The following is a 25,615-nucleotide window of genomic DNA, read 5'->3' on the forward strand; positions in this document are numbered from 1 at the left end:
ATGCTTAAACAGCCACGCCACCCAGGTGCGCTTAGTTGTAAATTTTTTTTTTTTTTTTTTTTTTACAGTTAGAGCTTTTTGTGTTTTGCCTAAGCAATATTTGCCTACCTCAAGGTCATGGAGATATTTTTTCCTTTTTTTTTTTTTTTTTTTTAACGACACCATATTTCATTTAGGTCTAGGATCCATTTCAGCTTGTTCCTGGTGTGATGTATGGAGTTGTGGTTCACTTTTTTTTCCCTTTTAGATAGACAATTATTTCTATGTCTGTCCAAAAGTGTTGAAGGTATTTGTCTTTCCCCATTGAATATCTTGGTTCCTTGGTTGAAAATCAGTTGATCATATATGTAGGTCTATTTCTGGACTCTGTTCGCTGTTCCACTGACTCTATGTACTCTAATGTTAATGCCAAACTGTATGGATTATTATTGTTTATAGTAAATCTTAAAATCAGCTACTGTAAGCCCTTCAGCCTTGTTTTTCTTAAGATTATTTTGGCTGTTCTCATCTGTTTCATTTCTACTTACATTGACTACTTAAACTTCCATTTAATTGCATGGTAATTTCTGAAAAGAAAGCCTTCCTGGAATTTTGATTAGGATTACATTGAATCTGTAGATCATTCGGGAGGGAACTGATGTCTTAGCAATTTTGAATCCTACAATCTGTGAACATGGTATACCTCTTCATTTATTTAGGTCTTCTTTTATTTTGTTTAGTAACCTTTACATAGACGTCTGGTATGTCTTTGGTTAAATTTATTCCTAAGTGGAATTTTTATTTTAATACAGGAAATTGGAAGCCCCGGAGGGATGAAAGGGTGGTAGGTGGACAGGCGGTGGAGCTGATGTTTGGGGTTGATCCAGGACCCCATTCAGAGCCCCGAGTGATCACTAGCAAGAAGCAGCTGGTCACACAGTGATTCTCACTGAGTCCCTTCCATCTGGATTTCAGAATCAAGCTGATTCTCTGGGGACACGACAACCAAGAAGTCTGTGTTCTCTTATTCCCTCCATGAACCAAGAGAACACCTTTTTAGTCCTCCCTTTTGGACACCAGCTGTACTAAGAAGGTCAGGCCCAGGCTGATCTGGCCCCTTGTCCCCTCCCGAGAGAAACTGTAGTGCCCCCAACTCCCGACCACCGTCCTTAGGCTGTTCCCTGAGTTACAGCGGCCAGCAACCTCCACAAGGGCCCAGCTTGGGGACCCATGCCATAGTGACTGGGAAATGTGGCGAAATCAACCGCTCACTTGGAAGAGGAGAAAATGGATGGGAAGAAGCAGAGTATGAGAGGGGAACTGAATGAATGACTTTGATGGCAGAGCTCCTGCTGCCTGGGGGTCTACCGGATGGCCAGGTACACCCAACTAACACATCTGAGACCCCCTTCGGGTCCATTGTGTTACCTTACTTTGGAGCCTTTTGCTTTTCCCTCTGTTATGGTGGTGGTGGTGGTGTGTGTGTGTGTGTGTGTGTGTGTGTGTGTGTACAAATATCATACACAGGCATCATTCAGAATGGGTGCATCAGAGGCATCCTAGGGGGGGCATGTGCATTGAATGTCCTGCCCCCAGCATGACTGAGAGAACTGGAGGCCTTGGGAGATGCTCGGGGCCTTGCTTGGCAGCCTTGAGGAAACACATTTATCCCTGTGCTATATGGGAAGGGGAAGAAGTTTTGGGAAAATGTTTTGCTTAATATAAAGAACTCTATAGGAGCTTTACAGCCGTGGGATGGCCTTCCTTGCCTGATTACGATTTTTACATCCCTGGGATATACAAGCAGATACTGTCAGAGATTCCTGCCCTGGGCAGGATCCCGTGACTTTCAAGGTCCGTCTGATTCTATGCCTAACACTTTACCAGGAGTTGATTAATGTTCTCCTCCCCAGAAGACTTCTCCCAGGGAAAGGAACCCAAAGAAAGACTTTTTGTTTAACTCCAGCACGACTTATGGAATAGTCCACGTTTCTCCCAATATGTGTTGCTGCTTCTGATACTTCTCAAGTTTCTGTATTTGAATGGGTTTTTGAGTTCTCTAGTCTGTTTATTGCTGTGTTGTCTATCCCTGTGCTGTTAGAACAATGCTGTCTTAATCATTAGAGTGTTACAATGAATTCTCATATCAGGATGTAAAGTCGGGGTGCCTGGGTGGCTCAGTCGGTGAGGAGCCTACCTTTGGCTCAGGTCATGATCCCAGGGTCCTGGGATTGAGCCCTGCATCGGGCTCCCTGCTCAGTGGGGAGTCTGCTTCTACCTCTCCCTCTGCCACTCTGCTATCTTCCTGGCTCTGCCTCTTTCAAATAAATAAAATCTTTAAAAAAAAAAAAAAAAGGAGTGTGAAGTTTTCCCACTTGGTTCTTCTTCAAGTTTTTCTTAGAGATTCTTCAGCCTCTGCTCTTCCATATGAATCTGGAGTGAATTATGTCAAGTCCCAGACTGGGATTTTGATTGGAGTGACAGTGACTTTGTGATTGTTCTGAAGCTGATGACAGCTTTCTGAGAAAGACATTTTTAGAGGTAAAATCTCAGAGGCAGTGACACCCACGTGGGGAAGAGGCTGGGACCTGGCACTGGCCCTCAGGTCATCCTGTGGCTGGTGCACAAGACCAGCCATGATCTATTCACCGTGTAGATGTGTCTTCCCCACCAGTCATTTGGTTGGCCCAGAGTGAGCTCTCCCAAACCTGTTGGGCTAGGCCTCCTGCTTTTCCAACCTCTATCCACAAGAAAGTGCCAGAAGGTGTGGCATCAGTGTTGGAGGAGAGAGTGGGGGATACGGCTGCAGGAGACGCCTACTCAGGCCCTTCACAGAGGGCACCCTTCTCTCAGAATCAGCTTGGAGCCAACTTTTCCTTCTTTGCATGACTCAGCCATCATTAATTAGAAAAGCTGCCTGAGTGTTCTTCGTTTCAGTCAGAAGCCCTGCCCGTGCTTAAGCTGTTGGTGCTGTAGGCATTTGCTCCTTTCTCATTTAAGGGCTTGTAGAAGTCTTGTCCTTTCCAGATGGACCTCTTTGGAGGGAACCCCTCCAGCCCCCATTGTGGTTCCTGTGGGGTGGAGGATAACAGCTTTCCTTGGGCTTTCGGCTGGTCCCACCTCTGAGGCATTTCCTGAAATGTATGTCTGGGGTCTTCAGGGGAGGAGCAGTGCGGGGCGGGGCTGGAGATGAGGAACATGTCACGGAATCACCCCGTCATGGAACAAGAGGCATCATGGGCGAAAGAAAAGAGCATTGGGGTTGACAGGCCTGAATTTGTTTGCCCGGTTCTGACACGAATTAGCTGTGTGACCTTGGGCTGTCTGTTAGCTCACCTGAGCCGGTGTTTCTGCCTCTGTACACATGAGGCAATGGTGTCTCTTGGACTTCGTTGTTGACATTACTCGATGGGCTACTGTGTGTGGAAGTGCTTAGCGTGTTGCTTGGCTTGATTAAGAGCTCAGTCAATATCACCTCCCTAACTCTACTTCCCGCCACCTTGTGGAACTCGGGTCTTCAGTCCATCTGAGGCCTTCTTGGTGGCTTCTCAGCAGGTTCACCAGGGATGGCTGGTGCTGAGGGACTGGTATTACTGCATGGAGAGTCTTGGCAATTTAGGATTTGTTAAGATTTCTGGAAAGAGCCATAGACTAAGCGTCCATGCAATGCTGTCCCCAAGTACAACCTGACGAGTGGATACCCGACTTTCTTTGTCATTTGTTTGCTCACTACCCCAGTGTGGCCTGAAATTCCTCCCATTAGCCAATTCCATTTTTAAATTGTCTTCTGGAATCAATAGATTCACCTGGGAAGTAGTCTACAGTCTGCAGGCTGGCACATAGAAAGCCGTTCTCGAGGGTGGAGAGGAAGGCTGGCTGTGTCCCCTGTCTCATTTAGCAGCACACTGGACCCTTTCAAAATGAGATTAGTGGTGTGACACCTCGGAGCAGAGACTCTGTCATTTACCTTTTTTGCTTTGTTTTAGCTTGAACACTGAGTACTGGCCCTGCTTGCAACAGGAGGTTTTCAACATTTTCTGATGACCGAGTGAATGTCTGCTAAAAATTGTGTGATGCTGGGGCGCTGGGCTGGCTCAGTCGAAAGGCGGTTCTACTCTTGATCTCGGGATCGGGTATCAAGATTCCAAAAAAAAAAAAAGGTGAAAACCACGTGATTCTGACACGTGCTGCAATGCGGGTGAACCTTGAAGACGTTACACGAAGTGCAGTGAGTCGAACTTAGAAGGGCGAATACTGTGTGATTTCACTTATGGGAGGGAGGCCGCTGGGACAGTCGGATTCGTGGGGACAGACTGTAGAATGGTGTCTGCCAGAGGCTGGTGGAGGGGACACACGGAGTTAGTGTTTAATGGAGGCAGAGTTCCAGAGGTCAATGGTGGTGATGGTTGCGTGACACTGGGAATATGCTTCATGCCTTAGAACTTAAACATGGCAAATTTTATGTGTATTTTACCACAGTACAAAAACAATAGGCATGTAATCCAGCCAGTGTCCTCATTTTTAGATCCGCGGCATGAATCAATGATTACTCAAAGGATAATACCATGAATTACCATCGCAAGATGTGAAAATATCACTTGCTTTGCTCAGTTATGCAGCTTGTACCCCTTGCCCGCTGGCTCTGTCCAAGCTCCTGAGCCAAGCCTGAGGATTCAGAGATTCCATCCCACCCTTACTCTTCCAGAGTTGGATTCTGGGGGTGAAGTCAAAAAGCCCTGACTCCATTGAGCAAAGACTTTGCTCGGGCAGGGAGAACTGAGGAAGAACTGGTGAGTACTCCTGGTGTTGGAGGCAGGATTGGGAGGAGGCAGACCGTGAGCTGGAGCCTGTTGGGGAAGAGTAGTCTTGGAAGGTGAGGAGCGGGATGCAGTTGGGGGGGAGGAGCTGGGCCATGCCGTGGGCAACCGAGTCTGAGAAATGGCAGGAAAGCCCGTGGGGCTCAGGTAGGGCTCTCAGTGCCCAGTGAAAATGAGATGGAAAGAGTACATCACAGTGTCTCGGGTCCTCCAATCTGGTGCCGGGCTCCCCTTCGTCTCCTGGCAGCTGGCAACCTTAGCTAAGTGTAAAAGAATCTCTGTAAATCTTGGCTTTTCTCATCAGTAAAATACTTCTTTCCCAGGTTGACGAGGTGAAACCAGAAAATGTGAGCAGTGTTTCAGAGACCATATCTGTGCATCTCTTTTCTGGGTATCTGTATCTGTCTCTATAGCTCTCTGTCTTCCATGTCTGTACATGTATATGCACGATAGATGGGTTAGGGCGGGAGAACTCTGACGGTCTGGAAACAAGTTTTGATTGTTTATAGGTTTCACGTCTTTGCTTTTTGAGGAAGGTGTTTTGGCTCTGGGGAGTGGCAAGGACATCCTGCTTGTCTGGCGCCCTGGGTCCCCCAAACCCAGCCTCTAAGTCAGAGGATAGCTGGGAGCCTGGGGCCCAGGGTCGGGTGTGTGGTTGGAGACCGCGGGTGTCTCGGCGGGGGCAGGGGAGTGTATTGAGGTTGTGGGAGCCCGAGGTTGGCTCTGTGGTTAGCTAATGTGTCGGGGTCCAGGTCAGAACTCTAGTCCCTTGGTGTGTGTGGGGGGGCAGTTTGCTTTGTTGCCATGGAGACCAAACTGTCTCCACATGGACCCATCCCTCCTCCTTCCTAGAGAAAGTTTGGGTGGCAACAGGGTCGTTTCCATGATGAAAGTTCATGCATTCACACACCCACATGGCAGCAAGAATGGATCACATGGGTGGTATTGAGCCTGAAGAAATGATTCGTCTGAGAACAGACGGTGGAGGGGACACACTGAGGCCCGACTGGCCACTGATCACTCAGCCTGAGCCAGTTGCAGGGACCTTATGTCGCCATCTGTTCCGACTCTGGAAGGCTGAATGGGGGATTAGCCAGACATGGGGACCTCGGGAGGACACAGTAATGGGAGGCTTCTGAATTCTGTAGCATGTCTACTGGCCTCTGCTAATAACTATAGTAGCCAACATTTATTGAGCACCTGCTGTATTCCAGGAACCACACAAAGTATTTGTATCTATCCATCTTTTTTTTTTTTTTTTTAAGTAGGCTCCACATGCAGTGCAGAATCCGACATGCAGCTTCAACTCATGACCCTGAGATCAAGACCTGAACTGAGATCAAAATTGGGCACTTAACTGACCAGGCCACCCAGGTGCCCCTAAATGTATCCATCTTTATGGAGGTTTTTTGAATGGGAAAAATTACATCTTTATCTTTATCAGCTCCTAATGGATATATTGTACTTCCTTTAATTATAAGTATAAACAACAGACCGCAATACTATTATCAGACCACAACCTTCGTATTTGCCACCCCGAAAATCATAGGTACTGAGTTGAAGAGGACCAACACTGCAAGTCGGTGAAAGGACCTGATTGCTTTCTCTGTGTTGGTATTGCAAACTAGATGGTTGCAAATGGAGGGTTTTTTTCTTCTTTTTTAAATTTCACTGCTTTATGAGCTATGTGAACATAACCACTGAGAGAAGATGCCTGGAACGCTGCCAAAGAGGAGGCAGTATGAGCGGAATTTTCAGTTTATCCCCAGCGGAAATTTCCATGGACGTGTCTTTGGGCTGAGGGGTCAATGATTGCACTCAGATGGAAGTCTGAAAGGGCTCTGAGTAACTAGTTAGTTTCCTTAACTCTTGTTCATTTTTTTTTTCCCACTCTTTGTTACTGAGATATAATTTACATTCCACAAAACTCACCCTTTTAAAGTGCACATTTCTGGGGGTGGCGCTTATATTCACAAAGTTGTATGGGCATCTCCACCATCTTCCCAGAACATTTTCATCAGCCCCCAAAGTAGTGCCCATCCCTTAGCCTTAACCCCCAGCCACCTCAAACCCCAGCCTGGGAACCACTAATCTACTTTCTGGTTTGTCGTGTTTTGTAATTTTCATGGTGAGAGTCTTGTACTCCTTTTGTTCTATTCATTTACTTTTTAATTTTTTTCAAGATTTTATTTATTTATTTTAAAGATTTATTTATTTATTTATTTATTTGACAGTGATCACAAGTAGGCAGAGAGGCAGGCAGAGAGAGAAAGAGGAGGAAGCAGGCTCCTCGCTGAGCAGAGAGCCCTATGTGGGGCTCGATCCTAGGACCCTGAGATCATGACCTAAGCCGAAGGCAGAGGCCTCAACCCACTGAGCCACCCAGGCACCCTCAAGATTTTGTTTATTTATTTGATGGAGAAAGATAGTGAGAGAGGGAACACAAGCAGGGTTGAGCTGGAGAGGGAGAAGCAGACTCCCCACTGAGCAAGGAGCCCAATGCAGGACTCAATTCCAGGGCCCTGGGATATGAACTTAGCTGAAGGCAGATGTTTAATGACTGAACTACGCAGGTACTCCTATATTCATTTACTTTTAAGAAAAGTATTTGCGGGGCGCCTGGGTGGCTCAGTGGGTTAAGCTGCTGCCTTCGGCTCAGGTCATGATCTCGGGTTCCTGGGATCGAGTCCGGCATCGGGCTCTCTGCTCGGCAGGGAGCCTGCTTCCCTCTCTCTCTCTCTGCCTGCCTCTCCATCTACTTGTGATCTCTCTCTGTAAAATAAATAAATAAATAAAATCTTTAAAAAAAAAAAAAGAAAAGAAAAGTATTTGCAAGAGGTACTTTTTGACTGATGAGCTTCTTTATTTTAACAATAACACAGCAATTTTCATCATCTGTGAAATGTATGAGGCTTCTCAAATTTCTCAGAGTTCTCATGGTTAACATTTTTCATCCAGTCCTTAAACTCAGTTTCAAGCTTTATTTATTTTAGCTGTCTCAGCCAACACGGTAAAAGCCACATGCCAAGGCCCTGTCCCATACCTGTGCTCTGTAGAGACCGGACTTAATGTAAGTTAAGACAGAGGAGCCTGGGTGGCTCTGTCGGTTGAGCATCAGACTCTTGATTTCAGCTTGAGTCATGATCTCAGGGTTGTGCCCTGCATCAGGCTCTGCGATCAGTGGAGAGTTTGCTTCCCTCTCTCTCCTTCCATCTCTCCCTGGCCCCTGCCCCCACAAACCTGCTTGCATGTTCTCTTTCTCGAAATAAATAATATAATATTTAAAAAAATTTAGACAGTGTATCTGTTTGGGATGTATAGTGGATATAAACAACAGAAAGCCCTACTTTACAGGCTGGTGCCAATAAAAAGCAATTTTTCTCTTCTGTAGCAGAAAGTTCAGAGGAAATGTCTTGGGACTAGTATCAGGGATCACCAGAAACTTGGCTTCTTTCCACTTTCTGTTCTTCCATCCTTAGCAGAAGCCTTTATTCTAAAGCCTCTTGTCTCATGGTTGCAAGATGGCTGCTGCACCTCCAGGCCTCATACTTATGTTCCAGACAGGAAGAAGGAAGGAGAAAGGGTGGCAGGATGCAGAGCTTTCCTTTAGCAACTCCTTATCTTCTTATTTAGGAGGAGAAGCCCTCCCATGGGCTTGGGAAAGCCAAGTGTCTGTTTTATCTATTTAATCCCTATTTTAATCATCTGAGGTAGGCCATATTTTCCCTGCCTTACAGATGTGGAAGCTTAGACAAGCTAGTAACTTTCCCAAGGTCACACCTTCAGTGGCAGGAGTAAGACTAACCATGATAGCATAACACACTACATTTTTCCAGCCTGCATTTCATCATTGCACACAAAGCAATTCCCTGTTTGGTTTTCTTACTTGGGTCTCACGAACCTCCCTGGGATGGACAAAGGCAGTATTAGAATAGCCTCATGTTGCAGGAGAAGATTTGAGACCCAGAGACGTAAGTGATGACTTGCCCAAGTCACCCAGCTGGCAAATTTCATTCAACTGGGTTTAATCTCTGGTCTCGTGTCCTGTCTTCTGGACCCCGCAGTCTGTGTCCGGTCAAGGAGCGCTGGACTCGCTGAGGAGGACGGATACCCTGAAGGAAAAGGTGCCAACATTCAGGTTTGCATAGGCTTAGATTTTGGGGGTGTTCTGCTGATTCTCCCCCTCCTTTTCTCCTGTATAGTTTTCATCCCTGTGATGCATTATTTATTTATTTAAAATCTTAATTTATTTGAGAGAGCAAGAGAGCATGAGAGAGATTATGAGCAGAGGGGAGGGGTAGAGGGAGAAGCAGGCTCCCCGCAGGGCAGGAAGCCGGACATGGGGCTCGATCCCAGGGCCAGAGGTCACAACCTGAGCCTAAGGCAGACACTTAACCACCTGAGCCACCCAGGCGCCCCGACGTATTTATTTTTTAATCGGAAGTCTGTCCCTCTTCATCCCCTTTGCCTTTGTCACTCATTCCCCCAACCCCATCGCCTCTGGCAAACACTAGTATGTTCTCTGTACTTAGGAGTCTGCTTCTGTTCTGTGTGTTCGTCAGCTTTGTTTTGTTTGGATTCCACATATAAGCACAATCCTGTGGTATTTGTTGTTTTCTGCCTGACTTATTTCACTTAGCAGAATACCCTCAAGGTCCATCCACATTGTTGTGAACGGCAAGATCTTGTTTTTTATGGTTGAATGTATTCTATCGTGTGTGCGTGTGCGTGTGCGTGTGTGTGTGTGTGTGTGTGAGATATCTTCTTATCAGCTCCTCTGTTGATGGATACTTAGGTTGTTTCCGTGTCTTGACTCTTTTACAAATAATGCTGCAGTTAACAGAGGGGCCCATCTCTCTTTTTGAATGAGTGCTTTGTCTTCTTTGGGTAAACACCCAGAAGTGAATTACTGGGTGGTATGGTGGCTCTATTTTTAATTTTTTGAGGAACCTCTGTGCTATTTTCCGCAGTGCTTGTGCCTGTTCACAATCCCACCAACCCTGCCCAAGGGTTCCCTTTCCCCCACATCCTCGCCAGCACTTGTTCTCTCTTATCTTTTTGATGATAGCCATTCTGACTGGTGTGAGGTGACATCTTGCTGCGGTTTTGATTTGCGTTTCTCTGACGAGGAGTGATGTGGAGCATCTCTTCATGTGTTTCCGGGCTCTGCCCTTCCCCTTGCAGGGAGGGGAGGGTGAGTCTGGGACTATACAGTGATACACCAACACTTGGTTTTGGAAGAGACTGTGCACACAGAGGGGTCTGTGTCACCTTTTTCCACCCATGGGTTCCACTGTTTTTGTGCGTGTGCTTTCCAGGTTCACTGCAAACAGGTACCTGCTGCTGGGAAGGGAGTTTCCTAGACCGAAAAGTCAGAATCGATCTCAAGTATTATTTTCCTCTTCTTCAACACAGGTAACAGAGGAGGGGAATGTTTCTTTTTCTTTTTTTTAAGATTTTATTTATTTATTTGACAGAGATCACAAGTAGGCAGAGAGGCAGACAGAGTGAGAGAAGGAAGCAGGCTCCCGGCTGAGCAGAGAGCCTGATGCGGGGCTGGATCCCAGGACCCTGAGATCATGGCCTGAGCTGAAAGCAGAGGCTTAACCCACTGAGCCACCCAGGAGCCCCGAGGGGAATGTTTCTTAAAAACACAGTCTGATTACATGGTAAAAGGAAAGAAGAAAACTGAGTCCAAGTGAATTTTCTGTTGGCCTTGATAGAATTAAATTAATTAATTAAATACTGTCCCCCCAACCCGGTCATTCATTTTTTTTTTTTTTTCAAAGTCTATGTGTATCATGACGAATGTAGCTCCATGCCTTGGTCATGGGTCTTCGAGAAAAATCTGTAAATGGCTTATTGACGAGCAGACACGAAGCCTCCAACTATAGTGAATAGAGGAACATGAGGGGTTTTTGGGCAACATTTGGATAAAAATATAAAAAGGTACCCATTTTAAAATAAAAGTATGATTTTTTTAAAAAAGATTTTATTTATTTATTTGACAGACAGAGATCACAAGCAGGCAGAGAGGCAGACAGAGAGAGTGAGGAGGAAGCAGGCTCCCTGCTGAGCAGAGAGCCTGATGCAGGGCTTGATCCCAGGACCCTAGGATCATGACCTGAGCCGAAGCAGAGGCTTAAACCACTGAGCCTCCCAGGCGCCCCAAAAGGATGATATTTTGATGTTGCATTAAGTAAGAAAATGTTGATAATCACACAGTGAGCAGATTGGTGTTACGATGAAGCTTTAACTTTGTTCTCCATATGGAGGCACATAGTAGGGACTCTGTAAAATATTCATTGAATACTTTTGGGAGTCAAGCCAACATAATGAATTGACTGCTGGACTTTGGACACCACAATCTGATAAACAATTTTAAAGTAGCCTGTGCATTCTGTGGTTATTCCGTGAATCCAAAGGATCTCTAAAATAAGACGTTATCAAATCGGTGTTGTGAATTAGAGGACAAAAGCCTAAGCCTAAATCCTCTTTCACAGAGGAAATCTCATGGGGTAGTCCTCTCTCCCCCACTCTCGCTAGTGGTCTGAAGTGTGAGCAGCCGTAGCCGCTGACACAAGGGAAGAGGCTGCCTGTGGGGTCCCAGTTGGCTTTGGATCAGTGCAAATCAAAGGGCTGCCCCAGGAGCTAATCACACAGACACAACGATGTTCTGTGGCCGAGTGGAGGGTTGTTTTTTTTTTTTTCTTTTTTGAAAGATTTTATTTATTTATTTGACAGACAGAGATCACAAGTAGGCAGAGAGGCAGGAGGGGGAAGAGGGGGAAGCTGGCTCCCCGTTGAGCAGAGAGCCGGTCATGACCTGAGCCGAAGGCAGAGGCTTAACCACTGAGTCACCCAGGTGCCCCGGGGGGAGGGTTTTTAAGTGTTCCTAGCCACTCTCTCCTATGGGTACACAGAAGCAACCAGGATAGAACCCCTCTTTGGGTGTGTCTTCTCCATCCTCCTGTCCTTCCTGCTGCTCAGACTGATGACCTTGGAGTCATCTTGACTCTGGTTGGTTTCACGTTCCTCATCAGATCCATGAGCAAACCTGCTGGCTCCTCTTTGACAACATATGTGTTGTGTCACCGCTGTTAACTGCCCTCACTGATATGTGCTAGACCAAGCCACTGTCATCTCCCACGTGGGCTCCTGAAGCAGCCTCCTCGCTGGTTCTCCTGCCTCTGCCCTGCCTTCTTTTGCTTGATGTTCAGCACAATGTGCAGAGAGATCTTTTCTACTGTTTTAAGACAAGTCATGTCACTCTTCTCCATTCTTCTCTTCATTCTCCAGATCCTCATCCCACTCAGAGTAAAACCTCAAGACCTTCAGTGGCATGTGACCCCCATTGCTTCTCCGAATTGGTCTGCCACTCTCTCTGCCTTTCTGCACTTCGGACGCATGGGCCTCCTTCCTGTTCCTGGAGCACAGCAGGTGCTCTCTACACTGTTCCTGCTGCCTTGATTGTTCCCTCTACCTCTGACTCTGTTTTTCAGATATCCACATGGTTCCCTCTCTCACATCCTCCAAATCTCTGCCCAGATGTGTCCTTCTCAGTGAGACCTGATCACCCTATTTACAGCTGCAGCTATGTATTTAAAACTATTAGGTTGTTTATAGTTCTTTTTGGGGGGGTGGGGGGTAGGTACTTTTTTATTAGGCTAAGGAAGTTTCTACTCCTAGTTTGCTGAAATTTTTAAAAACAGACAGTTATTGAATTTCCTGATTTCGTTGATTTTTTTCTTCTGCCTACTGTGATCATCATGCCTCCTTTAGTATGGCAATGTGGTTAACTGCATTAATACATTTTCTAATATTAAACCAGCCCTGCATTTCTGGAATAGCCAAGTAGCCCAATAGGGAGACCGCGAGCAGAGCATGGCAATCTTGCTGAGTTGAGGAGAGAGATACAGGCATTTGGAGAGCCCGAAGCAGGTGAGATTTGCAGAGCAGAACCCCAGAGAGGAGGATCCTACGCAGAGAAAGACTTCTGAGAATCTGGAGACTGTTACAAATACTAAGCCACAAATACACAGGGGGGAAAATCCGTGAAGCTGGTCAGAGGCCATCTGGAGAACTGGAAACTGAACAGGACCTGGGTAATACCCAAGCTCCAAACAGCTAGAGTGGAGAGTTGTCACCAAGCACAGGCACCTCACAGACCGCAGAAGGGTTAGCATCACCAGTGGAGCTGAACTATTTCTACAGGAAAGGCTATTAAAGATCTGTCCAAACAAAGCTGAAAAACATTCTTTCAGAGAATTAACCTAATCTGCAAATAACCTGACTTCCTGTTAGAACTGTCTGGTACTCTTGAAAAGAAGGCAGCAAACTCTGGCACTCAACAGTGCACAGTTGGGGACACCTGGGTGGCTCAGTGGGTTAAGCCTCTGCCTTCAGCTCAGGTCATGATCCAGGGTCCTGGGATCGAGCCCCGCATCAGGCTCTCTGCGCATCATCCCTGCTTCCCCCACCCTCTCTGCCTGCTTCTCTGCCTGCTTGTGATCTCTGTCTGTCAAATAAATAAATAAAATCTTTAAAGAAAAACTGCACAGTTGACAATGTGCAGCATCCAATAAAAAATTACTTGACATGAGACAAGGTGATCAAATGTGACCCATAATCTGGAGCAGAATCAGTCAATAGAAACAGAGTCAGAAATGACAGAGATGAAATGATTGACAGACAAGGACTTTAAGTCACTCACTGCGAATATCCTCAAAGACTTAAAGGAAATCATGTAATGTGGAGCAAAGTGTAAGATAGTAAAAAAAACCCCAAAAGCTCCTTGTGGCACTGAAATTTCAATATATGAAATGAAACTTTCACCAGATGGGATTAATAGGAGATTAGAATCTGCAGCAGAACAGATCAGTGAACTCGTAAGCATGGTAATGGATACTTATCATTCACACTAATGCACAGAGGAAAAAAAGAAGAAAACCCCACCAGATCCTCTCTGACCTGTGGGACAATGTTGAGCAGCATGGATATGTGTGATTGTGTGTAATGAAGTCCCAGGAAGAGGAGGGACAGGGATGAAGTAGATTTGAAGAGGGTGCCTGTTGGCTCAGTCAGCTAAGCGTCTGCCTTCTGCTCAGGTCATGATTCTGGAATCCCAGGATCGAGTTCCCCATCAGGCTCCCTGCTCAGCAGTGAGTCTGCTTCTCCTTCTGACCTGCCCTCCTCTCGTGCTTTCTCTCTCACATGCTCTCTCTCTCAAATAAATAAATAAAATCTTTAAAAAAAATAGATTTGAGAGCTAATGGCCAAAGCGTTTTCCACATTTTTTTAAAAAGATTTTGTTTATTTATTTGACAGAGAGAGATCACAAGTAGGCAGAGAGGCAGGCAGAGAGAGAGAGAGGAGGAAGCAGGCTCCCTGCTGAGCAGAGAGCCCAATGTGGGACTCGATCCCAGGACCCTGAGATCATGACCTGAGCCAAAGGCAGCGGCTTAACCCACTGAGCCACCCAGGCGCCTGTGTTTTCCACATTTAATGAAAGCTGTAAAGGTAGTTATAGACAGAGCTAAGACACTCAAAGAATCCCAAGCAGAATAAACATAAAACCAAACCCAGACTCATCATAACCAAATTGCTGAAAACCAGTGATAATGAAAAAAAAATCTTTAATTTCAGAGATAAAAAGATACAATAAATGTAGAACAAAGGTTAGAATTTCTCCAAATTTCTCATATTAAGCGATGTAAACCAGAAGACACTGGAACATCTTTAAAGCACTGGAAGAAAAAAATGATCGATCTAGAATTCTATATCTAGTGAAATTGGTTTTCAAAAAAGTCTTTTGCAAGTCACTTGGCGGTACGACTGTTCTGATATGAGCAGACGCGCCGTGTGCATGTCTTTCTTCTTCCTCCTCCACCTTCCTGTCTGGAGCTCCAGACACTATCCTCCATGGAAGGGGCACCTTCAGGTATTGGACAGTGACTTTTCCCTTGTAGGAAAGAGCAACAGGCTCTAAGGAGCCTCGTTCTCCAATGCCATGGATTGCCAGACCAGCCCCAGACTGAGCCTTCTGGATGTATCACAGTGAGAATGGGTTAAGCAACTGTTATTTGGAGGTTTTCTCTAAACCTGAACCTGATTCTAATACGATTAGTTATTTGCAAGAGTAGCAGTTGGTAAGTCTCTGATAAGATGATATAGAACAAAGAAGACACAAGTAATATGAAGATTTTAGAAGGGGACATAACCATAAATGCTGCAGAGATGACAAGAGTAATAAAAGATTATGAGAAACCTACCAATAGTTTTTTTTTTTTTAAAGATTTTATTTATTTATTTGACAGAGAGAGATCACAAGCAGGCAGAGAGGCAGGCAGAGAGAGAGGAGGAAGCAGACTCCCTGCTGAGCAGAGAGCCGGATGTGGGGCTCGATCCCAGGACTCTGAGATCATGACCTGAGCCGAAGGCAGCAGCTTAACCCACTGAGCCACTCAGGCGCCCCCCTACCAATAGTTTTCATGTGCAGAAAAAAAGGAGCAAATTTCTAGGAAAAAAATCACTACAACTAAGTCAAGGAAAAGCAGAGATTCGAAACAGACTCTTGTCTTCTGATGTTCATAGCAGCGTTAGTCACAAAAGCAAAAAGGTGGAAACAATCCAGTTGTCCATCGATGAATGAATGAATGTGGTATGGACATACAGTGGAATCTTCTTCATCCTGAAAAAGGAATGAAATTCCGACACCTGCTACAACATCGATGGACCTTGAAAGCATGAAGATGAGTGAAATGAGCCAGACACAGAAGGACAAATATTGCGTGATTCGTCTCCTCCAAGACACTAGAATAGTCATATTCGTAGAGACAGAAAGTAGAATAGAGGTCACGGGGCCTGGGGGCAAGAGGAAGCGAGCAGTGAGTGTTTAATGGGGACAGAGGTTCAGTTTGGGAAGATGTAATGTTCTGGATGTAACGGGTAATGTATACTTCTACTCACTGCCACTGAACTCTATGCTTAAAAATGGTTAAAGGGGTGGACGCCTGGGTGGCTTACTGGGTTGGGCCTCTGCCTTCGGCTCGGGTCGTGATCTCAGGGTCCTGGGATCGAGTTCTGTGTCAGGCTCTCTGCTCGGCATGGAGCCTGCTTCCCCCTCTCTCTCTCTGCCTGCTTGTGATCTTTCTCTGTGTGTCAAATAAATAAATAACAATAAAATCTTTTAAAAAAATGGTTAAAGGGGTAAAGTGTATGTCATATGTATTTTGTCAGAATACATTTTTTTTTTCCTTTTTAGGTGTCATGGGGAAGGCAGAGATGGTGGTACACTCAGGCCTCCCCGTTGCTGGGAACGTTGTTGACCCTGACGTCCTAAAGCTTCCAGTGTAATGACTTCTGCTCTGTGCTTGTCGTTTCTTGGCAGTTACACAAGTGGAATAATGGGTGCAAATATATAATTATTATAGTAACTAGCTATGAGAGATTTTTAAAAGTTTTTTAAAAAAATATTTTAAGTAATCTCTACACGCAGCGTGGGGCTTGAACTCACAACCCGGAGATCAAGCACTGCGTGCGCTCCTGGCTGAGCCAGCCGGGAGCCCCAGGGACCAGTCATTAGAAGGAGCAGACAGAACTTCTGTTCCCAGCTGGGAGCCTGTTGGTAAAGAAGAGGAGCCTCGGGACCTGAACGACTGACCCTGTCCCCAGGCCTTTTCCTCACGTGAACTGCCCAGTGAAGTCTGCTCAGCTGCCCTGCGTGCTCCAGCCTTCCGAACCCACGTCCACTTTTAGAACTGGGCATGACATGCGTTTGGCACTGGCCTGGGGGCCAGGCTCCCGGGGGCGGCCAGCTCCCAGCCTCTACCTTCAGAATCACCTGAGCCTCAAAAAATGCCCCAGGAGTTCACTTTGCAGCCTGGCACATTCCGAGTCCCTGCGTTGGGCGGCCGCACCCAGATTCTCAGCCAGAGCTTCAGCGGCCCCCGCTTCCCCCTTCCCCACCTCCTCAGGTGTTTCTGCCTCGTGACTGCAAGCTGTGGTGCCGTGAGGCAGGGATGTGTCTACATTTGTGTGTGATGTCATTGGTCCCGGATGGGAGGTAGGTTTCTTCTTAGTTCCAGCACTTTCTGCAACAGTCCTGGTTCCACCTTCGTAAGCAGATACGCCTGTGGGGAGCGGGGGGCGGGGGGGCGTCTGCTGATGGGCTCTGTGCACGCCCCTCCGGCAAGGCCAGCCCACGCACCCACACTCTGCCTCACGGCTCTTCCAAAGGCTTCTCGGCCTCTTCTCCATGGGGCCCCGCCCTGCCCATGCTGCTTACTTGGCTCTTGTCCCCTGTGCCCTGCAGCCCAGCTGGCCTGCTCAAACCGCCCCAGCACAGCCCAGTTCTCCAGAATCCCCTGGACACTCCAGTCCCCCCGGAACCCTCCTGGGACTTGCAGGTCTTCAGGGCGTTTTCTCTCCTCATCCATGTCTGGTCCCCCTTCCCTGCTTGCCGGGGGCAGACAGTGGGTGTGCTGACCATAACGCAAGTCCGGAATTGCGTGCCGCGGGTCACATCTCGGACTTGCACCTTGAGCCAGTGAAGAAGGAGACCTGCCAGCTCCCTGCGTGTCCCTGTCTCAGCAGCCGGGCACTCCTGCATGGCCACTGTCCCTGGCTGGGCACCGGTGGGGCCGCCTCTCCTGCAGATGGTACTGTGACCACTTCCTCAGCTGATAAGGAAAACCAGGAGGAAGCCCCGTTCTGGGCTGAGTTGTCAGATGAAGTTAGCCCCCTACACTGCCCCGCCCTCGCAGGGCACTGTGGCCTGGCTGCAGCAGAGACGATTACAACCTCCATCTTCCTGGGGACTGAAGCAGCCCAGGAATGCAGTTTTAGGCTGTACTGGCAATGTTGTCCTGGCTCTTTAGGACTTTCTTTCCCCAATCTCCCTGAATCTCAGAAGTGCCGATTCCACCCTGCCTGGCCTTGGGCTGTGCTCGCCCACTGCCCTAGGATCCAGCACACTGACCCCATCCCCCAGTTCTTGGGTGATGGGCCCCACCGCATGCTTGTCCGAGGTCTGCCTGTGATCTCAGGTCATGACCTGAGCTGAAATGAAGAGTCGGATACTTAAACGACTGAGCCACCACCCAGGCGTCCCTACTGTGGTGTCTTCTACAGGCTTTGCCGCTCACTGCCCATGGGAAAAGCTTGTCTCTTGCTAACAGTCCCAGCACACTATGGCACAGCGGGTTTTTACCATGACTTGTGTGAGGACCTCGACGTGAAGCACTGAAACAAGAAGCATAAATGGGAACGGCAGAGAGACCTGGACAAGCTCTGCTGATCGGGTACAGCCTGGACTCCATGGAGCTTCTCAGATACTGAGTATTGTAGATGCTACTGGATACTTCCTCCTGGAATGTTTCTATGTTGGAGAAAAAAATGTATTTATTGGCATTGTGGTAATTCTTGTCGGGCTCACAAACTTTCTTCCTGAGTAGTGTTAATGGTAATTTGATATGATCGTGGGCCGGAATATATCCCCGTCATCCTGACAAGTCTGTGGGGTTCTGCCGATAGATGTGGCTAATAGTTTGTGGGTTCATTGTGCAAGGGACTGTCCTAGGAGGGCTCCTGGGTAAAAGCCAGCAACAGTCCACCAGGATCAGAACTGTCCCAGATGCTGTCTTGCTAAGCAAAGGTTTAGATACTGAATGCTCAGCGTCCCAGCCATTTTTGCTTCTCAGATGAGTGGTGGCCAGCCTGGAAGAGCCTTCTTTGGAAATCCTGACGAATCCAAGGGGAAACCCTTGGAAGTACCAACATGGGGGGGGGGTCGTCTCCTATAAAATGACCTGACCAGAAACTTCTAAAGCAGTAAATGATCATAAGAATCACCGGGGGAGGTTTGAAATGCCCTCCTGTACCCTTTCCTGTCCCCAAATGGTCACATCAGGATTACTTTCTTTTTATTTTTTTCTTTTTATTTTTTTTAAGATTTATTTATTTGAGGGAGAGAAAAAAATAGCACAAGCAGGGGAGGAGCAGAGAGAGAGACGCCTTGAGCAGACTACCTGCTGAATGGGGAGCCTGATGGACGCAAGGTCCGATCCCAGGACACAGATCATGACCTGAGCCGAAATTAGGAGTCAGAGGCTTAACTGACTGAACCACCCAGGTGCCCCCATATCAGAATTTCTGAGGATGGGGTCACATCATTAGTGTCCACAGCGTCCCAAGTGGTTGTGGCATGTGGCCGGGCTGAGAAGCACTGTGTGAGGGGAAGCCCATGGTTGGCACGTCCCACCACCTGCACTGAGTTTCTAATCAGCTTTTTAGTGACTCGTCTGAACTGTGAATGGGCAGCCAAAGCTGATCAGACATGCAAGAAAACCTTCTGACTTGGAAAAGGCCTAAATGATAAGAAAAGGTGGAGACTATGCAAAAATAAATAAATAAATAAAATAATCTATCTTCAGTATCTTCAGAGAAATGAGAAGTTATTCCACTGGTGAAATGAGAATAAGATGAAATTTTAAAAATTCGGAAGTCAGGACATCTTGGTGGCTCAGTCAGTTAAACGTCTGCTTTCAGCTCAGGTCATAATCCCAGGGTCCTGGGATCAAACCCCGCATCGGGCTCCCTGCTTAGTGGGGAGTCTGCTCCTCTCTCTCCCTCTGCCCCTTCCCCAACTTGCCCAACTTGTGCTCTGTCTTCTCTCTCTCTCTCTCATATAAATAAGTAAAATCTTGAAAAAAAAAAAAAAAAACACCTCAGAAGGCTGGGTGCCTGGGTGGCCCAGTTGGTTAAGCATCTGCCTTTGGCTCAAGTCATGATCCTGAGGTCATGGAATCAAGCCTCCTGTCGGGCTTCCCTGCTCAGCAGAGAGTCTGCTCCTCCCTTCCCGTATGCCTCCTACCCCCCACCTTCCTGTTCTCACTCTTTCTCTCAAATAAAAAAAATCTTAAAAAAAATTCAGAAGACAGAAGAGCCCTTGGGTATCAAAACATAACAGTAGAATTATTATTGTGAAAAGTTTTTGAAGAGAAAAGGAAAAAAGGGTAGAAAGAAAAATTCTCAATAAAACATTAAAAGGTAAAGCTAAGGAAATCTCCCAGAACATTGACAAAAAAAGTCAAAGGGAGAAAAAAGGAAAGTCACAGAGATGGAAAAGATAAGAAAATAAGAGGAATAGACAGGAGGCCCAGCATTCCAACATTAAGCACTGTAGAAAGAGAACAGGGAAAACAGAAGAGAGAAATCATCAAAGACACAACTTCCTAAAATTTCCCAGAAATGACAAACATGAGTCCTCTGATTGCAAGGGGCCAGCCGATGCCTGGCACAAGGGATAAACATAGATCCATGCTACCATCCAGCATGGTGAAGTTTCAGAACTACAGGGAAACTTCCAGAGAGAAACCAGGTTTCATACTTAGGATTGAGAGTCAGAAGGCACCTGAGCTCTCATCACAACACTGGAAGCCACAGGATGCTTGATGACGTCACAGCTGTGAGCAATGTGATCTCTCGGCTCACACTCCTGGTCTGTAAAATGGGCACAGTGTTGTGTAAGCCAAGTTTCTGCAGGTGTCTCTAGAGGTGACCCGATTTCTTCTCTTTCTCACCTGCACTGGTCAGGGCTGACCTCCACCCGCTACGTGCCCTTGGGGTCTCCTGCAGCTCTCAAGATGCTGAAGGTTTGCTCTAGTCTGCTGGGAAGCAGAGAGAGAGCCCCCCTGCCCTTCGTCTTTCGTGTCTGCACCGTTAGAGGGGTTACCTGGAGTGCTAATTGTACCCTTGCTTGTGGTTTGTGATGAAACAGTTCGTGGGAGTTTCCTGGGGCTGCTACAACAATGACCACAAATGTGGTGGTTTCAGACAACAGAAGTGTATTTGCTTACAGTTCCGGAGGCCAGAAGTCAGAAATTATGGTGTCAGCAAGGCCCGACTCCCTCTGAAGGCACTGGGGGTGGGTCCTCCCTGCCTCTTCCAGCTTCTGTGCCTTTGGGTAACACTTGGCATTCCCTGGCTTGTGGGCACATCTCTCCAATCCCTGACTCCATCTTCCCCATGGCTTTCTTCTCCCTGCATGTCTCCACGTCCCCTGTTGTCATGAAGGACATCAGACACTGGATTTAAGGCTCGTCTGAATCCAGAATGACCTCATCTTCAGTAATTACATCTGCTAAGACCCTATTATGGATTCCCTATTATGGAACGGGACGGGAGGAACAGTCCAGCAGGAGCTGGGCCAGGTTGCAAATCTGAGGGACAGTCTCCATGCTTTCCTCAGAATCCCCACCCTCTGTCTCAGTCAAACTTGCTGGGTTAACCAACCAGTTCCTCCTTCAAAATATGATCGTCCCTGCACTTGTCCTCCCTGGCCCCCCGCCTTGGGGTCATAAATATGTCCATCACATATTTTAGCTTTAAGGCCAAGCCAGAATTCTACTATGTATGTAGGTGGAAAAAGCTATACACTCATAAGCATTACATCGAATATTACTTATTCTGCTTATTAAAAGCAACCAAGAGCTTAAGTATTTCATACACATCTTGCCTCTTACAATTCCCAAATGCATTCATTCAATAGGCATTATCGAGCTGTGCACCAGGCATGGCAGGATTTGGAATTTATATAAATGGCTAGATCAAAGACTCCTGGGTTGTAGCAAAGCCTGCCAGGGATTTTGATGATCTTCCCTAATCAGCCTCTTTTACTTTGCCTCAGTACAGGATTCTCTGTGAGTGTGGAGGCAGCTGCCTAAGACCAGTGACCAGCTTCTGGATGGAGAGGAAAAGAATGTGGGTCTATTCCTACAGACTCACCCTTACCAGGCAAGAGAAGAAGGACTCAAAGCTTGCTCACTGCAGCCTGATTGGATGAGAGCAGGAAACACCCCACTCCCCACTGTTGCCTTGCTGTGGGTGGTTCTCCACAATGATTGCCCACCCGACTGCCAGAAATAAGGTAGGCACTGCTGAGACCTCTGCGACCTGCTTGACGAGAATGGTCAGAGCTCCCTCCATGTGCTGTTTGTCTCGAAGCTGGTCATGTCATGACCATGTGTGACTTCTGATAGCTTGGAGCCGAAGCTCTCACAGGTCAGGTGAACTAGTATATTGGGGAGGGAAAGGGTGATGTGATGAGGCTGGTAACACTTGCTGAAAACTTTGGTGAAGTTTGTGCAGACCCTATCTGATTCACGCTGTGTTGGGTGGAAGTTCTGCACACATCACAGATGGAGAGAAAACCTTACAGATCTGGCAGCCATCTGGTTGGATGGATGGAGAAAGCAGTTGCACCGGTCCCATATCTCCTGAGTATCAGGCAACTCCATGATTTTGGAGGGTTAAGGAGAAGGGACCCAGGGCTTGCCAGTGAATCCCTTCCAGGTGTTGGCATTAGGAGAAAGGAGTTAACCTTTTTGTGGCATTCTTCCTCACGTATGGTGATTCCATTTTCTTAACTCATTGCCTTCCCCAGTATCTTTTCCAGCTAGTAGCCTCTTGAAGTCACAGAGAGTGTGTCACTGGACACCCACGACCCAATGCTCAGCGCTGGGCACATTATCCCTGATCCCAAGGGTTTATGGAATGACTTCCACCCTAACCTAGAGATTAAGGAGGGCCTGGTGGGTTACAGCCTTCATCAACAGGGAATGCTATCCATCTGCTTCCAGGAGACATACGGGAAAGGAGGGAGGTCGGCATGATCTAAAATCATGCTCATGTCTAAAAACCTGACATAACTAATTAATTTACAAATGCCAAAGTCACCACAAGTGGTGGGTGGACTGAAAGATTATGGGAGGAAAGGAAAAGCACAGATAGATCTTTCCAATTATTGGAGGAAACCAGCAAGTGGGGAGTGCAGGGTTGCATTAAATGGGGGAATGTAAATTGTCAGCAGCTTCTCTAAGGGCTTCTGGCTTAGGTTGGTGGGTTAGCATGTGAGACACTGGGGTATGTGAGGGGTCACCATGAGGGTTAGAGTGGGTGGTGCCTAGGCTTCAGAGCACCGTGGCCTCTGGGGTCAGACCTGGTTTTGAATCTGAGCTCTGTCCCTAGACTTTGTGTGGATTTGGGCACATCACACATCAGTCCCCAGTTTCACATCTCTAAAATAGGGGCAATCACATGTACCTCAGAGGGTTGTGGTAAGGACCGAATAGGTCACAAATGAAAGCATCCAGTGGTTTCGGGCACTTATGACAAAGGTTCAGTCAGTGTAAGTTTACTATTATTATCTTTCTTACTGGCTTGTGCAGTGTACATGTTGGTTTCTTCATCTGTAAAAAACAGAATACATCAGAGTTGTTCAGCACATAGCTGATGATCCGTAAAGGTTTTATTTACAACTTTTTCTAACTTTTTGTTTGGAAACAGTTTTAGACTTAAAGTTGCAAAAATACCAGAGCATTCCCCTTCACTGTGCAGCAGGCTTCCCTGAATGTCAACGTTGTATGTAATCATAGTCCGTTGACAAATCCAGGAAATTTACACCGACGAGAGGCTACTATTCAAGGCTACTATTCACTAAACTGCAGACCTCTTCGAATTCCCCCAAATGCTCTTTCCTGTCCCAGTTTGCACACCAGGATCCCATGTTACGTGTAGTCCAATCTGTGACAGTTCTTCACTTTCTGGCTTTCATGACCTTGACACTTTTGACGAGTACTGGCCAATTACTTGGAAGAAATATTTCTCAATTTGGGTTTGCCCGATGTTTTCTGGTGATTAGATCAAGGTTATGTTCTTTTGGCAGGAATACCAGTCCTGTTGTTGTGTTACTCTTGTTTTGTTTTTCTTTTATCTTTATCACGGTAAAATACACATAACATACAACTTACCACTTTATTTTTATTTTTTTTAAGATTTTTTATTTATTTATTTGACAGAGAGAGATCACAAGTAGGCAGAGAGGCAGGCAGAGAGAGAGAGAGAGGAGGAAGCAGGCTCCCTGCTGAGCAGAGAGCCCGATGTGGGACTCGATCCCAGGACCCTGAGATCATGACCTGAGCCGAAGGCAGCGGCTTAACCCACTGAGCCACCCAGGCGCCCCCAACTTACCACTTTAAACCATTTTAAAGGGTACAATTCAATGGCATTTAGTATATTCCCAGTGTTGTGTACCCACCACCTCCATCGAGTTCCATCACTCCCCAAAGCAGAGCCCCCAGGCCCAGACAATCACCTGTCTGCTTTCTGTCTATGGGTTTGCCTATTCTGGACAGTTCATCGAAATGAAATCATACAGTATGTGGTCTTTCCTGACTGGCTCCTTTTCACTTAGTATCATGTTTTCAGGTTTCATCTTTCTGGTTCCTTCGTGGATCAGTACTTCATTCCTTTTTATGGCCAAATAGTATTCCATTATGGGGAGAGTCCACATTTTATTTTATTTTCTAAATCACCTGTGAAACCTGGCATGGGCCCCGTGGCTGGGCCTGGAAAGTGAAGGGAGGAAGGAGGAGACCCTTATGACTGGCAGGAGGTACTAAGTATGCAGGAAAGGGCCGGGATTGGTGCACAAGGGAGTCTGGGACTGTATTGACAGGTTGCAGACAACGCTCAGGGAGGCTCCCGTGGGACTACTCTATGGAGAGCAGACTCCTGTGAAAGGTTCATTTGTGGAAAGGTGAAGGCAATTGTGGCCGATGATCCAGGCACGGGAAAGGCAAGTCTGCGGCTGGAAGAGCCTGTGGGGGGGCCCAGGCACCAGAGGCTGCGGCTTGGACTGCGGTGACTGGGAAGACCACGCTCAGGGAAGGGCTTGTGCCCCCGGGGCACGCACTCATTGCTTAGAGAGGAAGGGGTGCCTCTCTTTGGGCACATGCACCATAGTTGCAAACTTGCATGTATTAAGAAAAGGTGTGCTGACGGAGAGGAGAACGTTTTCGTTTCCTAAACGTCGCATCCCGGCTGCTCCTTAACTAGCAGGAGCCACTCGTTTTCCTCGAACGGGTCTGGGGACCCGAGCCCGGAGGAAAACGGGTCTCGCAGAACCCCGTCGCCTCCGCAGTCCCCTCAGCCCCACAGGTCCCGCAGTCCTGCAGTGCCTGCGGCGGGCCGCCCAGCACCGCACCGCCCGGGGGCAGCAGGCGGAGGACTGAGGGCGGAGCCGCAGCGTGCCCGCCCCGCCCCCGCCCTGCAGCCGCGCCGGCCCGGCGCGCGCACCGTGCGCGTGCCCGGGGCCCGGCGGCGGCGTGCGCGGGCCGCGCGTGCGCGCTGCGGCGGGGCGAGGGGCGGCGCGGGCGCGAGTCTGTCAGTGACAGCGGGAGGGGGAGGGGGCCGGAGATGGTGGCGGCGGCGGCGGCGGCGGCGGCTCTTCCGACATGAGGCAGCGGCAGCGGGAGGCACGGCGGCGGCCGCGGCCGCGGCGGCGTCGCTAGCTCGGGAGGCCGCCCCGGGCGTGGGCGGGCGGGCGTCCCGGGTCGGCGTCGCGGGAGCTGGCTCTGCGGCAGCGCAGCGCAGGGCGGCCGGCTGAGGGGCCCGCGCCCGCCGCGCCCTGCGCTCGGCGCCCGGCGTCTCCCGGGGCGCTGGGCATCCCCGCCCCGCTGGGCCGGCCCCGGAGGCCGGGAGCAGGCCCCGCTAGACGCGCCGCGCCGACGGGGGCGACCGCGGCGTCGCGGGCTTCTCAGACTCGCGCCGGCGCCGGAGCCTCGCTGCAGCCCCTCACAGCCGGCCCGCAGCCTCCCGCGGGGCCGCCGGCCTTTGACGCAGGGGAGGCGCCGCTCCGCGCGGCATGAGGGGCCCGCCGCCGCCGGCGGGAGAGCCGCGCGGGCGAGAGCGGCTGGCGGCGTGAGAGGGCTCGGCTGGACTTGCCTCCGCAGCCGCGGCGGCCGGAGCAGGCGAGTGCG

The 25,615-nt window shown here is 48.2% G+C and overlaps 1 protein-coding gene and 1 long non-coding RNA gene across 3 annotated transcripts in view; both read left to right on the forward strand.

Annotated features, from left to right (window-relative positions):
• Positions 1 to 810: 810 nt before the first annotated feature.
• On the forward strand, positions 811 to 16,193 carry LOC116581378. Its single transcript, XR_004282038.1, has 3 exons — positions 811 to 1,072; positions 12,096 to 12,236; positions 16,060 to 16,193. It is a non-coding gene; the product is annotated as an uncharacterized LOC116581378 (long non-coding RNA).
• Positions 16,194 to 16,771: 578 nt separating this feature from the next.
• ADCY9 (adenylate cyclase 9) overlaps positions 16,772 to 25,615 on the forward strand; it is a 121,036-nt gene continuing 112,192 nt past the window's right edge. Inside the window, exons 1-2 of one of the 2 annotated variants that reach the window (XM_032328640.1) lie at positions 16,772 to 16,860; positions 21,484 to 21,857. The gene's annotated coding sequence lies outside the window, so the exon portion shown is untranslated. Of the gene's footprint in view, positions 16,861 to 21,483; positions 21,858 to 24,997; positions 25,607 to 25,615 lie in introns of those variants that run through there. The other variant, XM_032328638.1, reaches the window with a different exon arrangement.

The sequence above is a fragment of the Mustela erminea genome, chromosome 20 (assembly GCF_009829155.1).
Source record: "Mustela erminea isolate mMusErm1 chromosome 20, mMusErm1.Pri, whole genome shotgun sequence".
Classification (NCBI taxonomy): domain Eukaryota; kingdom Metazoa; phylum Chordata; class Mammalia; order Carnivora; family Mustelidae; genus Mustela; species Mustela erminea.